The 14,825-nt window shown below is 37.8% G+C and overlaps 2 long non-coding RNA genes across 2 annotated transcripts in view; one reads left to right on the top strand and one right to left on the bottom strand.

Annotated features, from left to right (window-relative positions):
• LOC140512817 (uncharacterized) overlaps positions 1-14,825 on the bottom strand; it is a 110,038-nt gene that overhangs the window by 44,730 nt on the left and 50,483 nt on the right. The window lies entirely within an intron of this gene.
• The window catches only part of LOC140512818 (uncharacterized), a 38,216-nt gene continuing 30,373 nt past the window's right edge, over positions 6,983-14,825 (top strand). Inside the window, exon 1 of the long non-coding RNA XR_011969941.1 lies at positions 6,983-7,088. This is a non-coding gene — a long non-coding RNA (uncharacterized lncRNA). The remainder of the gene's footprint in view (positions 7,089-14,825) is intronic.

Raw genomic sequence — 14,825 nt, 5'->3', positions numbered from 1 at the left:
CAATGTTTCAATGACCAGTGATTACATGTTTTTTTAAATAAAAGATTTGGAGCATCTTAGTGAAAAATGGGAGACTGTTTTCTGACATCCTCCTGGTGCAGCTCCTTCATATTGACATCAACTGTCATTCAGTGTCATTAGGTCTGTTGAAAGCATGACAAGATTCATGGATCTGGGACCAATCAATAGAACCAGGAAAACATGGGTTTCAATCTTAAGGTAGACAAATCACTGAAGTTTTCTTTGAGGATATTGGCATCTTCACCATGTACAATAGATATTATTATCAGCAGAAACACCCATTAAGCACCTAATTGTGCATGGTGCTTTGCTATTATCAGTCATTAAATGATTTTAGAATAAAATTCTTTACAACTTATGAGACTTTTCCTAACCAGCAGCAACATCAGTTCTGGCTTATTTGAAAAAATGTTCTGAAAAGGATGAAAACCATGTGGGTTTGTAGAAATTAAGTTTGTCCTTAATTTTTTGTCACATATGAGAATATTCTTTTTTTAAAAAAAAGCATCAACCACAGAGAAGAGTTAGCTCATTATCTATGATAATATTCAAGTTGACAGCTTCTTAATAAAATGAGAAGATGCACATCTTCAAATACTATTAACAGTGCAGGCTTACTATTGCAATGCTGTCCCCATCTCATTAGTTTTACTCTAAATTATTTGAAGGATCAAAATCAAATACAACCTATTGACTGCATTTAATTCAATGAAATGGCATCTAACCTAAAATAGCAAGAGTGGTGGTATTTTGGGGCATAGTGCCTAGCATATAATGTTTGTTTATATGTTAAATTATTATTTGTACTATATAAATTAATTAACTAATTAAATAAACTACATTACATGTTTGGTTCACCAAATGGGCTAAATTATTATTATTGATGATAAAATTATTGTTATTGTCACATATTAATAATGCAGGAAAATTCCTTGTTAACTAGGAGCAAATTGAACAGAAGCATATAAGAAACATTATTCTTTTACTGTATCCCAGTGCAGGTAAACAAAAGGAAAAAAGCTGATATTTGGAAGCTATGTAAAATTAAAATACTTTGCATGGTATGATCTGGGGTTACTACACATTTAGTCAATCTTATACACTCTACATCTACATTGGACAATGAAAATTAAGTTTCAGAATGACCCAAGACTTTACAGTGATCCTGAAAATGAAAAATATATACAAACATACATGTGTATATATATATATATGTATATGTGTGTATATATATACATATATATGCTATTTGTGTACAGGAAGGATAATTTGTCACGAGAGAGTCCTATTATGTGTTTGGTAGGGGATTTACTGGAAAATGAAAGCTTACAAAAAGAACATTAAAAATACAGAAGAAAAAAGATTAAATCCTCAAAGTATAAGCAGTGAAAGCACCTTGGATTTGGAGTGAGAGGACCTAGGTTGGAGCCTCAGCTCGGGCATTTACTAGCAAATCACTTAAACTCTATGTTCGCCAACTTTCTGAGGTAAAAGTGATCTCAAACACATCCTGCTTCCATTTAGTTAAATCCAGTGATTCTCTTTTACCTCTAAAATCAAAAATAAAATCTCTGGTTGGCTCTTAAAGCCTTTCATAACATTGCCTGTTCTTAACTTTTTAGTCCTCTTACACCTTATTCCCCTCCATTTACTCTGAGACCCAGTGAGTGATACTGGCTTCCCTGTCATTCCTTACACAAGACTCAACATTTCCTGACTCCAGAAATTTCTACTGGCTGAACCTCTGAGCCTGGAATGTCATTCCTCCTCCTCTCTTCCTTGGCTTCATTCAGCTAACGTCTCACTTTGTACAAGAAGTCCCTTCCAGTCCTTTCTTCATCTGAATGCCCTCCCTCCAAGAATACCTCGGATTTATCCTGTTTATACTGAATTGTTTGCATGTGTGCTTCCCCTTGAGAAGCTCCTTGAGAGCAGGGACTGGTTTTTGCCTATCTTCATATCCCCAGCATTGAACACAATGTCTGGTACATATTGAAAGCTTAACATATGCTTGTTGACTGAGTGACTAAAATGGGGATAAGAGAATTTGTTCTACCTACCTCACAAGGTAGTTAGGTAAAAAGTATTTTTCAAAACAAAATACTAGACAAGTATGAATTTTTTTTTTACTAAAGCATGAAAATGTGCTAATATATTTTAGTAAAATTCCCAATCAATAACATGGATTGAAAATAAAGGCTTAATTGTTTTTTTTGTTTGCCTTTAGTTAGAACTGAAGAATCATAAAATGCCAGAGTTGGAAGGGTACTTAGAAGTCATCTAATTAATCGGAAGTTTCCATTACTCAGAACAACTTGTTTCCCAAGCATTGTGGTTAATGGACATTTTTGTTTAGTTTTGTAATTTTAAATAAGAAAAATCTGAATGTCTGTGACAGGATTGAATTATCAGAGAGTAGAATCTCTGCCCTTACAGATTAAGAATAATTTGTAAACCCAGTTCCTCAGAAAGAATAAGGTTAAGCCTATCTAGAGAAAAGGGACTAGACCCCTATAGGACTGTCCTTTTAGTTAGATTTCACAGTTTTATATTCCTATGATTCTAAAAGGAAGAAAGCTTACACTCATGTCTGTATCACAGAATGCAGTCAAATAAGACCAGTGTTTTGCTTGACATAATGTTTAAATGAATGAAGATTTTTTGTGGGTTTTTTTTGCTTTCAAAAGAGCCATTTTATTTATATTTGTCAATTAATTTTATTAATTGTGAATTTAATGTGTTAATTAATGAATTTAAATTAATTAATTAAAAGGAAGCATCTGTATTTTACTACAATGAGTTAGACTGATAGGGGTGCCCTGCTGACTCCAAAGGGGAAGGTTTTGAGAAAGAAAGGACATCCAGTCTTTTAGAAGGAAACTGACCTCCCTTTCCTCCACTTGCCTCTGCTGCCTTTAGCAAGTTTTGCAAGAGCACTGGAAGTCAAGGCCAACAGGTCTGATTTCCAGTGTGAAGGTATTACAGGTAGATTTAATGGCTTGATACAGGTTCCATTTCTGACCTATCATTCAGCAAAATGTTAAAATATTTTCACTCTACCTGAGGTTTCCTTCTGCAGGAATGATTTTCTGTATGTCTTTTCTCTGGGAGAGCTGCAATACCTAGAGTTTTACAGTCAGATCTTTTTGACATAGAGAGACAGGGACTAGACTTCTAATTTCATTGTATAAGGAATACCCAGATGAAGAAACTCTCTTTACTAATTCATCTCTAACTTTTCTGCAACCAAAAGGTTTGGAGAGTTACCCAGGATCACATAATGTATCAGGGAAAGAGCTTGAACCCAGACCTTTCTGACTTTGAAGACAGCTATCTACTATATCAGGATGCTTCTTAGTTTTGAGGTAAAAGATGAAAAAGTCTCCAAATGAAAACTTGGTTTGGAATAAAAACCTCAGGGTCCTCCCCTTCCCCCCAATAAACTCCCAAAAATTAAATGCAGAAAAGTAGAAAATTGGTCAAATGCTTAAAACATGAGCTCATAAAATTATTTTTAAGACTCTGAAATACTGTAGGATTCTGTGGTGTTCCTGAAGGAACTAAAAAAATTATCGATTGGGCATTGCCCTGGCCAATGAACTCCAAAGTAGTTCACTGAAAAGTAATGCATTTTGAAAGAGACCATTTAAAGTTCTCCTCCACACTAATGGGTCTGATGGGCTCCGAATTAGCTGGCACCTCTCAGGAAAAAAGATCTAGGCGTCATTATGAACAGCTCAATTAAGATGTCTGCTCAATGTGCAGCATCAGGACAAAAAGCAAATAGCCTGCTTGGATGAATTAATAAAAGGAGGGATGATGTGGAAATATTATAACAGCCTTCTATAAACCCTGATGAGTGCAGGAGGTTTCTATGTCTCCTACCTAAATTTAGAGAAGTAAATCAGTTTCTACCATCATGGGTTCATTTGACTCATTTCCAAAGCAACTCTCTGGGTACAATTTCCCTGAACCACAGAGGCAAGTGGCCAGGTGCCTTGTCACATCCAAGTCATTGCTTTCACATGTCCGTTTGTCCATGGAATCATTCAGTTAGGAATTTAGAAATTTTTGTAGGAAATTAGAAAAATAAAGAACCAAGTGACTCACTGGCATTCATTTGACTATGTCACTCCTAGGAGCAACAAATGAGCTCATATACAAATTTCAACTTAGAGATAGTTTCAAAAGAAAGAGTAGAAAAATGGTACATCATCTTTCCCCACCATCACCAGAATCCAAGCTCCCTCTTCCTGCTTTCTGTCTCATAATAGTAAAAAGAGTAGGCAACAGTAAAAGAGAGGGAGAGAGAGAGAGAGAGAGAGAGAGAGAGAGAGAGAGAGAGAGAGAGAGAGAGAGAGAGAGAGAAGAAAGGCTTGTCTGTCACAAACAAACCTGACCCCCTCAACTTAAATCACAAACACAAATCCCCATGCACACTTTATAGAAAGGAGCTGGGAAGGGAGAAAAAGACATGGAGAGTATTTGGTTTTCCTGGTCTCTTTTAGGTACTTGTTTTCTTAGCTACATAAAAAGAACATCACCGATTTCCATCACATCCCCATATTCTGTTTAGTATGTACAACCATGGAACTTGTCATCTACAAACAGTTACTCCTTCTAAGAAGCAAGTGAGAATGAACATTTCCATTTTTAAAAGTATTGCAGTTCTGAGAAAAAAAAGTAGTAGGAGAACTTGCTCTAGGACACAAAGTAAACTGAGAAATAAATGGGTCATAGGATCATAGGTCTAATGCCAGAAGAAACTTCCGAGGCCCCTCAATCCAATGGTCTCATTTAACAAATGAGGAAACTGAGTCACAAGGAATTTTTTTAATTGACTTGTCCAAGGTAGCAACTCTCAGAGATCGGATTTTAACATATGACCTTTGACCAGAATCAGTGTTCTTTCTGTTATCACTTTTGACTTTTTTCAAAGCACTTGGGATCACAATATAGAAAGAGAATGTTAAGGCTCTAGTTCATGCAGTTGGCAAGTAGTCCAGCTGGGATTTGAGCCTGATTCTTATTACTTAACCTCCATCGTCCTTTCCACCATTTCTTGTTGCTACCGTTTTGGTTTATGCTCCAGACTTTTGAAGAAGATAAGAAAAGGCACCTTTATTTAACGTATAAGGACCCGTGTCCCAGAGAGATGAGGAATCCCAGGGCCCAGTAGAGACTAGAACTCAGAATCTGGATTCCTAGCCACATATTCTTTCCATTAATTTGTGCTAAATGAGAACCTTTGAAACTCCCTTCCTTCAGTGCCCTCTCCAATGAATATCCTATCCTTGTGTCCTTTCAATTTTCTTCAAATTATCTTAGCAAATTAGCAGATCAAAAAAAAGAAAATCATATCAAATCACAAGAGTATTTCACACCCCCCACAATTTCTAATAGCTTAGATGAATACATTTCAACTTACAAGTTTTCCTCGATGGCATTTGCTAATGATGGCCCCAGAGACTAAACACTGACAAGTAAATGGTGAGATTCACTAGGTGTCTCTGTCACCAACTCCTTGTTAGGGAGTTCAAATCTCTTGAACTATTGTATGTACAAGTTTTCTCATTTGTAAGATGGCTTTCCTCATGTGACTATTTCTAGAGACAACCAATTTAGTTCTTGCCAAAAAAGAACTATCTAATACCCTATAATAGCCCTGATTGTCACACACTTTTAGGGTATCAGAAGAAAGGAAGAGTAGAGTACTTTGGAGGTAATTTCACTAGGGAATAAGGAAACATGGAATAGTGGACCTAGTTTTGGATTCCAACCCTGTTTCCTTCCCATTTGATCTTAGACAAGTGACTTCACCTGTCATAACCTCAATTTCCCCTTGTGTAAAATGAATGACTTTACCTAAACTATCTTTAAAACCACATCCAGATTTAAATCCTATAAGACTATAAAGTGGGATGGTTTCTTCACAATTTCTAACTCTCCTGGAAAACTGTAGGATGAAATTCTTCACAATGAAATCTATTCTTGAAAAACTGTGGAACAGTGTCAGAACCTTCTGCAGACAAATTAAGCTCTAGCCTCCACTCCCTATCCATTTCAAACACTAATAATAATAATGAATTTAAGAAGAAAATCAAGAAGGGCTTTGTGTTTTGTGAAGAAAACCCCATCCGTTACTTTGAGGAATCTCTACAAATTCCTTAAGGAGAAAATATGACACATTAGAACTTAGAGTCACAGAACTAAGCTGAAAGCCAGGCTCTTTTGCTTACACCCTTATGAGCTTGGGAAATCACTTAATTTCTCAGGTCCTCAGTTTCCTATTTTTAAAAGGAGGTGGTTAGACTAGATGATTTCTAAGTTTCCTTGCAGTTTTAATCCTATGATCCCATAATCTTATAGTGAGTTATTTCATCAAGTATAGATCTTCCTTTGATATTTGGGGGAGGGCATTAAGAAAAGATAAATTAACTACTCTTGGCTATCAGCTCTCAAACAGTTAACACTTACTTTGGGGAATGATGTTTGTCCAAATAGAAGCATAGACTGGGGCCTTAAGTGTGGTCTTCTAGATCCTATCAATAAAGGAAATGCAGAACAGCATTGATTTCATTGCTGCCAAAGTGCCCAGTCTTCGATCTGTGACCATATTGACCCCACTCCCAGTACAAAATATAACAAAATTTATACAACAGAAAAGACACTAAATGGCTCCAGGCTGTATGTTTCAGATTCCTAAATGTGATTTATGACCAAAAGCTAAGTTGATTTTCAAGTTCTGTTAACATTTTTTGTTGTTATTGTTGAAAAATACTGCTTATCCCATCAAAAAAGGTTCAAAGCGTGTTTAGGGAAGGGGATCATAGATTCTTTGAAAAAATCAACTTAATTTTTCTTTGAAGAATATGTCAGTCACAATAATGGTGAAAAAAAATGCTCTGAGGTTTTAAGATTTCTTAAAAATTATTCTGGTTATGTTTCTTAAATTAAGGCTATATCTTTTCAGGTTGTGAAGCCAATACAAGTACCAGCACGAGACAATAAGGAAGCAGAAAGAAGAAAATCTAGGAAAAGATGTGTATGCTAGACTTATCTGAAAGGTAAAAAGAACCTATATAGTTCCCAAATGTATCAAAAAGGAAGAAAGACAGGTATACGGGGAAGGAGGGAATCAAAGACAATGCATGAAAAGTTTCCTGGAACTTGGTTTTTATCTTTTTTCTCTATGTTCTAGCCCTGAGTGGGGAGCCTGAGCCTTGATACCGCATGTGTCCTTCTAAGTCCTCAAGTGCAACCTTTTGACTGAGTCTGAGTTTTACAGAACAAATCCTTTTATCAAGAGGATTTGTTCTGTGAAGTTTGGATTCGGTCAAAGGGCCACACTTGAGGATCTGTGACCTTGAGGCCGCAGGGTCCCCACTCCTGTTCTAGCCAAACTGTAGTAGTGCAAGTATCACAATCTCATCCTATCTTTTCTGCTTTTTTGCTATTTCTCAGAGTACACTCCCAAGGCTAGAACAGACTCCCTTTCCATTTCCTCACCCTGAAATGTTTCTCTCCCTTCAAAGCCTAGACTGAGAGTCACTCCCTCCACAAGTCTTCTACGATCCCTCAGCTAGACTTCAATTCTCTCCTGCCACTGTCTGACCTAGGATTCTTAACATAGACTCAATGGTGTTCTAACTATGGGTGTGTTCGTCCAGCCATCCCGTACTTGGGGGAATGAGAGAGAAGCAAATCAATATTGATGTATTCTTCGCTATACATCAGGCACAGTGCTAAGCACTTTACAGCAAATATCTCATTGGATCATAACAGCCCTGGGAGGCAGGTGCTATCATCTATACTAGATTTGAAGCTCACTGAAGGCAGGGACTGTCTCATCTCATACATCTTGTTTCTTTTGCAACTTTGTATCCCCAGCACCCATACAATGTCTTGTACAGATCAGTCACTTAGTAACTGATGATGATTGTTTGGTATTCCCCAATGGCTAGCACAGGGCTTTGTACCTAGGTAAACTTAATAAACGTTGGAAGTGAATTTACCCCCCTAATATCTATGTCATCTCCTCCAGAAAGAGGAGAGAAGAGGTTTTTTTTACTCCCTCCAAGATTCTTACCTTTGCTCTACTTTACGCTGGCATGGACGGCCTTTGTTACCATTATACTCTCCTTCTCCAACTTTCAGGCTCTGTGCCTGCCCTGTGGCAGCTGGAAGCACCCCTCTGTTCCCAAAGTAGAGAAGCTACCCCATATGGAAAACTGGGAATGATAAATTCCATAGTTATTATTATCACCCAACGACACTTGACTAGTCCCTGCATCAGTGAAGGAAATAAGCATCTACTAGGTATTATGGGTTATGCTATATGTTTTACAAATATTATCTCATCTGATATTAACAACAATCCTGGGAGGTGGGTGCCATGATTATTCTCATTTTACAGTTGAGGAAACGATGGCAGATGGTGAGCAAGTAACTTGGTTATGTGCCCAAGATCACACAGTTAGTAATGTCTGAGACTGAATTTGAACTCAGATCTTTCTGACTCAAGGCCCAGTAAGCCATCTACTCTACCACCTAGTTAGCTAACCTTGACATAAACCAAAGAGAATGTTCAAAATAAAAATATTTGGAGTCTACTCTATAAAACAAACTTAAAGTTCATGTAAACTATTTGAAGGAAGGGATAGACTTGTTTTTTTTTTTTAATTTTGTATATACAATGTTTCACATAGGTAGAGTATCTCAAAAGTCTTAGTTCAATTTTAAGCTTTTAAAAGTGAACTAAGATTTTTGGGACAGCTTATATATTAGGCACTTAATAAATGCTTATATTCAGAATAAGTTGTATCAGCAAGGACACTGGCATACACAGGAGGGCTTTCTGTACAGGTTCTTAGATGTTTTCTAAAAGATGTCTTTTCTAAAAGGAAAGCAACTTTTCAGAGGCCAGCAGTCATGACAATAAAGCACATGTATCATTCACTTAGTTCACGGGGAAAAGTCAGTACCCTGAATGTCAGAGAAAACACAGAGAAACAAAGATCAGCCAACAGACAGAGCTTCCAACTGTCTGACCAGAAGCAATACATCTGTCACAGATCAACAGACAGATCCAACTGCCTGACCATTATATACATAGTTACTTGAGACAGAAGAATCAACATCTGGGTTTTCAAAGCCCAGGGAAGCTCCTTGGTGACTGCCCAGAGTCTCATCTCGCCGAATAAACACTTCCAGTGAGTAAGCTCCAAAGTAAAACCTCACTTCAGAGTACTTACATACTTTTCAGAGCCAGAGGGCAGGACCTTCTGACCCAGTGCCTCAACAGAAATTAACAAAAGGTATTGAGGCCTATTAATGGATGGGAAAGATCTTTAGCTCTTCCTCCCACCCACCATTAACCCTACATTAATATAATATATGAATATATCTACATATATAGTTAGGAACTATATATAGTATATGTCTATATATCTTCAGGGCAGCTAGGTAGCGCAATAGATAGAGTGCCAGGCCTGGAGTCAGGAAGATTCATCTTTGTGATTTCAAATCTGATTTCAGCCACTAATTAACAATATGATCCTGGGCAAGTCACCTACCCTTGTTTAACTCAGTTTCCTCATTTGTAAAATGAGGTGAAGAAAATGGCAAACAACTCCAGTATTTTTGCCAAGAAAACCCCAAATGGGGTCATGAAGAGTCTGAAATGACTGAACAACAACATATATACATATAGATAAATAGATAGACATATTCTATCTATTATACATATACATATACCTATACATATTTACATATACCCATATGTATATACATATATGTATGTATGTATATATATGAAAGGAAACCGGTTCAACTGATGAATAAGTATATATTAAGTACCTGCAGGGTTCTCAGTGGGAGCCAGTGGTACATAGTGACTAGTAAGCCAGTCTAAGAACCAGCAAGGCCTAGGTTTAAATCCCACTTCTAACACACAAGGACAGTGTGAAACTGAATGAATTTAGTTCTTGGTTAATCCATGCTGGCTCATCATGATCTCTGCTTCCCTTTCTAAATCTTTATGAGCTATCCCTTTCGAATACATTCTAGAAGTTGGCTAGAAATTTAAGTTAAGTTCATTAATCAACAGTATTTGACTATACTCTTCTTCCTTTAGGGGTAAGTGGAACTGAAGCAACATTTGTCATGCTGCACGTACTACCTTCTGGGCTCATTGTCCTAATGCCTACTTTGAACTGGCAAGTCAAATCGCCAGAGAGTGATTGGCCCCTTGTCCCCTCAGGGCTCCAGGGGTAGTAACCCTTAGGAGCTGGGTATGGTTTCTGTAGTACACATTGGGCTGCACCATTGCACTCCCTTCATTATGAATCACCAATTAACATCAGCCTAATATCATTTAATTTATTAACATCAATCCATCTTTACAAAGGGAGGTTTATTGAGAAGGTATAATGAGAACTTTGTTATTGTTTAATCATGTCCAACTCTTTGTGACCCTGTAGGGGGGTTTTCTTGGCAAAGACACTGAAGTGATTTGATATTTCCCCCTCTAATGGATTAAGGCAAGCAGAGGTTAATTGTCTTGCCCAGGGTCACACAGCTAATGTGTGAGAGAGGACAAATTTGAACTGAGGTCTTCCTGACTCCAGGCCCAGGGCTCTATTCACTGAGCCACCTAGATGCCTCCATAATGAGAACTAAATAGCAACAGCCTTCCAAACTGGGAGTGCACTGGGAAAAACGGACTAACTTTTAAAGCTTTTACCACTAAACATTTTCCCCATCAAGTTTGCCTATGGAGCTGACAATAGCTGATATTCCCTTATTTGCAGGACTTTATCATGTCTCAGCTGTTGCTGAGCTGAGCCACCTAGATAATCACAGAGTATCCCAGTCTTGAGCTGGAAAAGATCTCAGAGACTTGCAATCCAATCCATACCTGAACAACAATCTCCTGTACAACACATCCATGAAATGATTACCAGCCTTCAAATGAAGGAGAACTCACTACCTTCCAGGGTAACTGACCTTCCACCCATTGTTCCTGGTCTTGTCTTCTGGGGCCAAGCAGAACAAGGCTAACCATTCTTACTTGAAGACAGGGGTGTGTAGATGTTCAGGGGGATGTGAAGTGTTCAGGGAAGGCTATCACCTCTGGTAGAAAGGCTTGCTGAGCCCTTTTCAAGGCTGTTTATCCACCTTGAGGGTCTACCTTCACCTAACTCTCACCTGTGGCTCCACAAAACTGCAGAATTTGTAGCAGCCCCACCCCAGGAAATTATCTCAGCAGGCAGCTAGTTAATCCAAGCTGGGGGTTAACCAACAAGCCTCAAACTCATCAGTGAGTTAGGGGGATGTCTACTCCCAAGCATGTGAAGAAGTTCCTTGGCAGAATGGTGGATGAGAAGAATTTGTTCCAATGACTATGAAGGTAGCTGAAGCAGGTGCTGTGGAGTGCTCAGAGCTTGGTCAGACATGGAAGACACCAAGGTCATCTGCTACATACCCAGCCATTGCCAGTCATCCCGACTTTTCTCTTACTACTGGACTTTGATGACTCTGGAAGACAGAGTAAGGGTGATGACTGTGCAACTCTATCTCACTTAAGTCCAGTTCGAGTCTAGACATTACCCCATGATGTCACCAGTTCTCTTCTAAACGAAGCACAAACAACTAAAAGACAGCTATTCTCACATCTTCTCTTCCTAATGTTAATTATCTCCAGCTCCCTAACTCAATCTTTATATGGCATTATTTTTAAGGAGCTTCAACATTCTGGTTTTGCCTTACAAATGATCTCTCAGTTATCAATATCCCTACAAAACTGTGGCACCAAGGACTGACTGCATGTTGTCTACCCGGGACAGAACAAAGCAACACTATCATGACCCATGTGCTGGATCCTATGCTTCTCTAAAGCAACTTACTATAACATTGTATTTTTGGTGGTTGTATTTTTTTTACTCATATGGACTTTGCAGTGAACTAAAACTGCTATTTCACTTTCATACAAAGCTCTGTCTAGGCACTCTAGGAAGCAGTCCCATGGTATGTTGGATAGAGTGCCAGACTTGGATTTATGAAAGCATGAATTCCAAATATATAGAGAACTGAGGCAAATGTACAAAAAGATAAGTCATTTCCCTATTGATAGATGGTTAAAGTATATGAACAGGCAGTTTTCAGACAAAGAAAGCAAAGCTATCTATAGTCATATGAAAAAATTCTCTAAATCATTACTGAGCAGAGAAATACAAATCAAAACAACTCTGAGGTTTTACCTCACACCTATCGGAATGGCTAATATGACAAAAAAAGAAAATGTTGGATATTGGTGATATAGGAAAACTGGAACTAATGCACTATTGGTAGAGTTGTGAACTGATCCAACTATTATAGAGAGTAATTTGGAACCATGCCAAAAGGGCTATAAAACTGTGCATGTCCTTTGATCTACCAATACCACTGCTAGGTCCATATCCCAAAGACATCCAAAAAAAGGGAAAGGACCTATTTGTAAAAAAAATATTTATAGCAGCTCATTTTCTGGTGGCTAAGAATGGGAAATCAAAGGCATGCCCATCAACTGGGAATGGCTAAAACTAGCTGTGGTATATGATTGTATTGCAATATTATTGTGCCATAAGAAATGACAAGTAGAATTATTTCAGGAAAACTTGGAAAGACTTACATGAACTGATACATAGTGGAATGAACAGAACCTGGAAAATGTTGTACACAGTAACAGGAATGTTGCTTGAAGAATTGTAAATGACTTAGCTGTTGTCAGCAATACAGTGATCCAAGACAGTCCCAAAGGACTATCCACCTCCAGAGAAAGAACTGATATTGATCGAAAGCAGACTGAAGCATACTGTTTTTCACTTTCTTTCATTTTTTTCTTTTATTCAAGTCTTCTTGCAGAAAATGACTAATATGGAAATGTTGTACATAACTGCACATGTATAACCTGCATCTACTTACCATCTCAGGATGGGCAGAAGGGGGAGGGGAGAAAGGAAGAGATAGAATTTAGAACTCATAACTTTAAATAAAAATGTTAAAAAATTGGGGGAAAAACATGAATTCAAATCCTGCCTCAGACAACGCTCTAGCTGTGCGACACTGGGCAAGTCTATTATATTCATGGAACATTGTTGCCTGACTGACTGATTTATCCTTTCTCAGCCTCAGGTTCTCATCTGAAGAGTGTGGATGATATAATACCTAGTTCATAGGGCTGTTGTCTGGATCAAATGAATATATGCGAATCACTATTTAAAACAATAAACATCTGTTAGCTATTATTATAATGCTCATAAAACTGCTTTTTGTGATCCTAAGTGAAAGACCTTATATTTACCTTTATTAAATATCATCTTGACAGATTTATCCCCAAATTCTAGACTACTAAGAACCTTGGAGATCTTGAAGGTCATTCAGTGAGTTAGTAATCCTTCTCGGCTTCTTGTCATCTGCAGATATGACAAGTATGTCATATATTCCTTTGTCTAAGTCATCAATGAATTATTAGGTAGTACAAGATCAAACACAATTCTCTAGAACACTAGAGATCTTTCCAACATAGTTCGTGCCATTAATTCATTAAACTACTTTTTGAATCCAGCCATTTAACAAGTTCCAAGCACATCTGTTTTATCAAGTGAGACTTCAATTCAGTGAAATAAGCGTTTTTCTCTCAGTTCAACTCAACAAGGCCTCGTGAAGGATATAGCACATGGCAGATATATGAAATTTGTATAGTAAATAAAGAGGGGAAAATATATTCAATGTTGGAGGAGCAATAGTTTAGACAAAGGATTCCAGCAGAGGTCCAGAAATTAGAGAGGGAATGAGAAAAGTAGTATGAACAGAAAAGTATTGCTGCTTAGTGAAAAGAACATTCGATTTGGAATCAAGAATCTAGGGGTGTGACTCCTGCCTCAAACAGTAACTGTGACACTGGACAAGTCAGTGAATCATTCTGAAGCTCAGTTACATAAGATTGCCCTAGTCTTTGGGTATAAACGAGTCTTAGCATGGCTCTACTACCCAGAGGCAAGAGTAAGACATAAGGGAGGCATGTTCTCACTAACACAAGATCCTTACCAACATTAATTTGTTAACCTGGAGATGAATTTCAAGTGACCGTCAAATACTAATAAAAATAATAATAACAGCTTTTATATAACACTTCATTTGTGCTAGTACTGTACTTCCAGTCTCATCTGATTCTCACAACAATCCTGGGAAGTAGATACTATTATTATCCCATTTTACAGAAGAGGTAAGTAAGGCAAAGGGAAGTCAAATTACTTGTCTACGGTCACACAGCTAGTAAGTATATGAGATAAGATTTTAACTCAGGTTTACCTGACTCCATGTTCAACTCTCTACAGTACCACGTAGCTACTCATCAAATATTTCCCCCTTCATCCTTCTTTATACCCTTCTCTTTTCATCTAATTATTTGCATGTATTTCCAGCATAGTTTGGCTTGGCCATAGTTTCTTTGTCTTCTACAAATACTGTAGTACAGTCTGGGCCATCTCAAGTCCTTCTGATCTATATCCCGCCCCTACACTCAGATGGCTCTGGAAGAGAAAGTGAGGATGGTGACTTTGCACAGCCTTCCCTCACTTAAATCCAACGCACTAGCATGATGTCACCTCCCTGACATCATGGGCCTCTTTGAGAAGGAAATAACAATACAGTCTGATTTTCTCTTTGTCATTCATTTGTTGTGTTCATCCTTGGTTGCCAAAGAAGACCAAGCCATCAGACAAATGATGACATGACTTGCACTTGACTTTGTTTTGAGTGAG

The sequence above is a fragment of the Notamacropus eugenii genome, chromosome 6 (assembly GCF_028372415.1).
Source record: "Notamacropus eugenii isolate mMacEug1 chromosome 6, mMacEug1.pri_v2, whole genome shotgun sequence".
In the NCBI taxonomy this organism is placed as follows: domain Eukaryota; kingdom Metazoa; phylum Chordata; class Mammalia; order Diprotodontia; family Macropodidae; genus Notamacropus; species Notamacropus eugenii.
The sequence above is the reverse complement of the archived record's forward strand: the minus strand, read 5'-3'. Positions and strand labels throughout refer to the sequence as shown.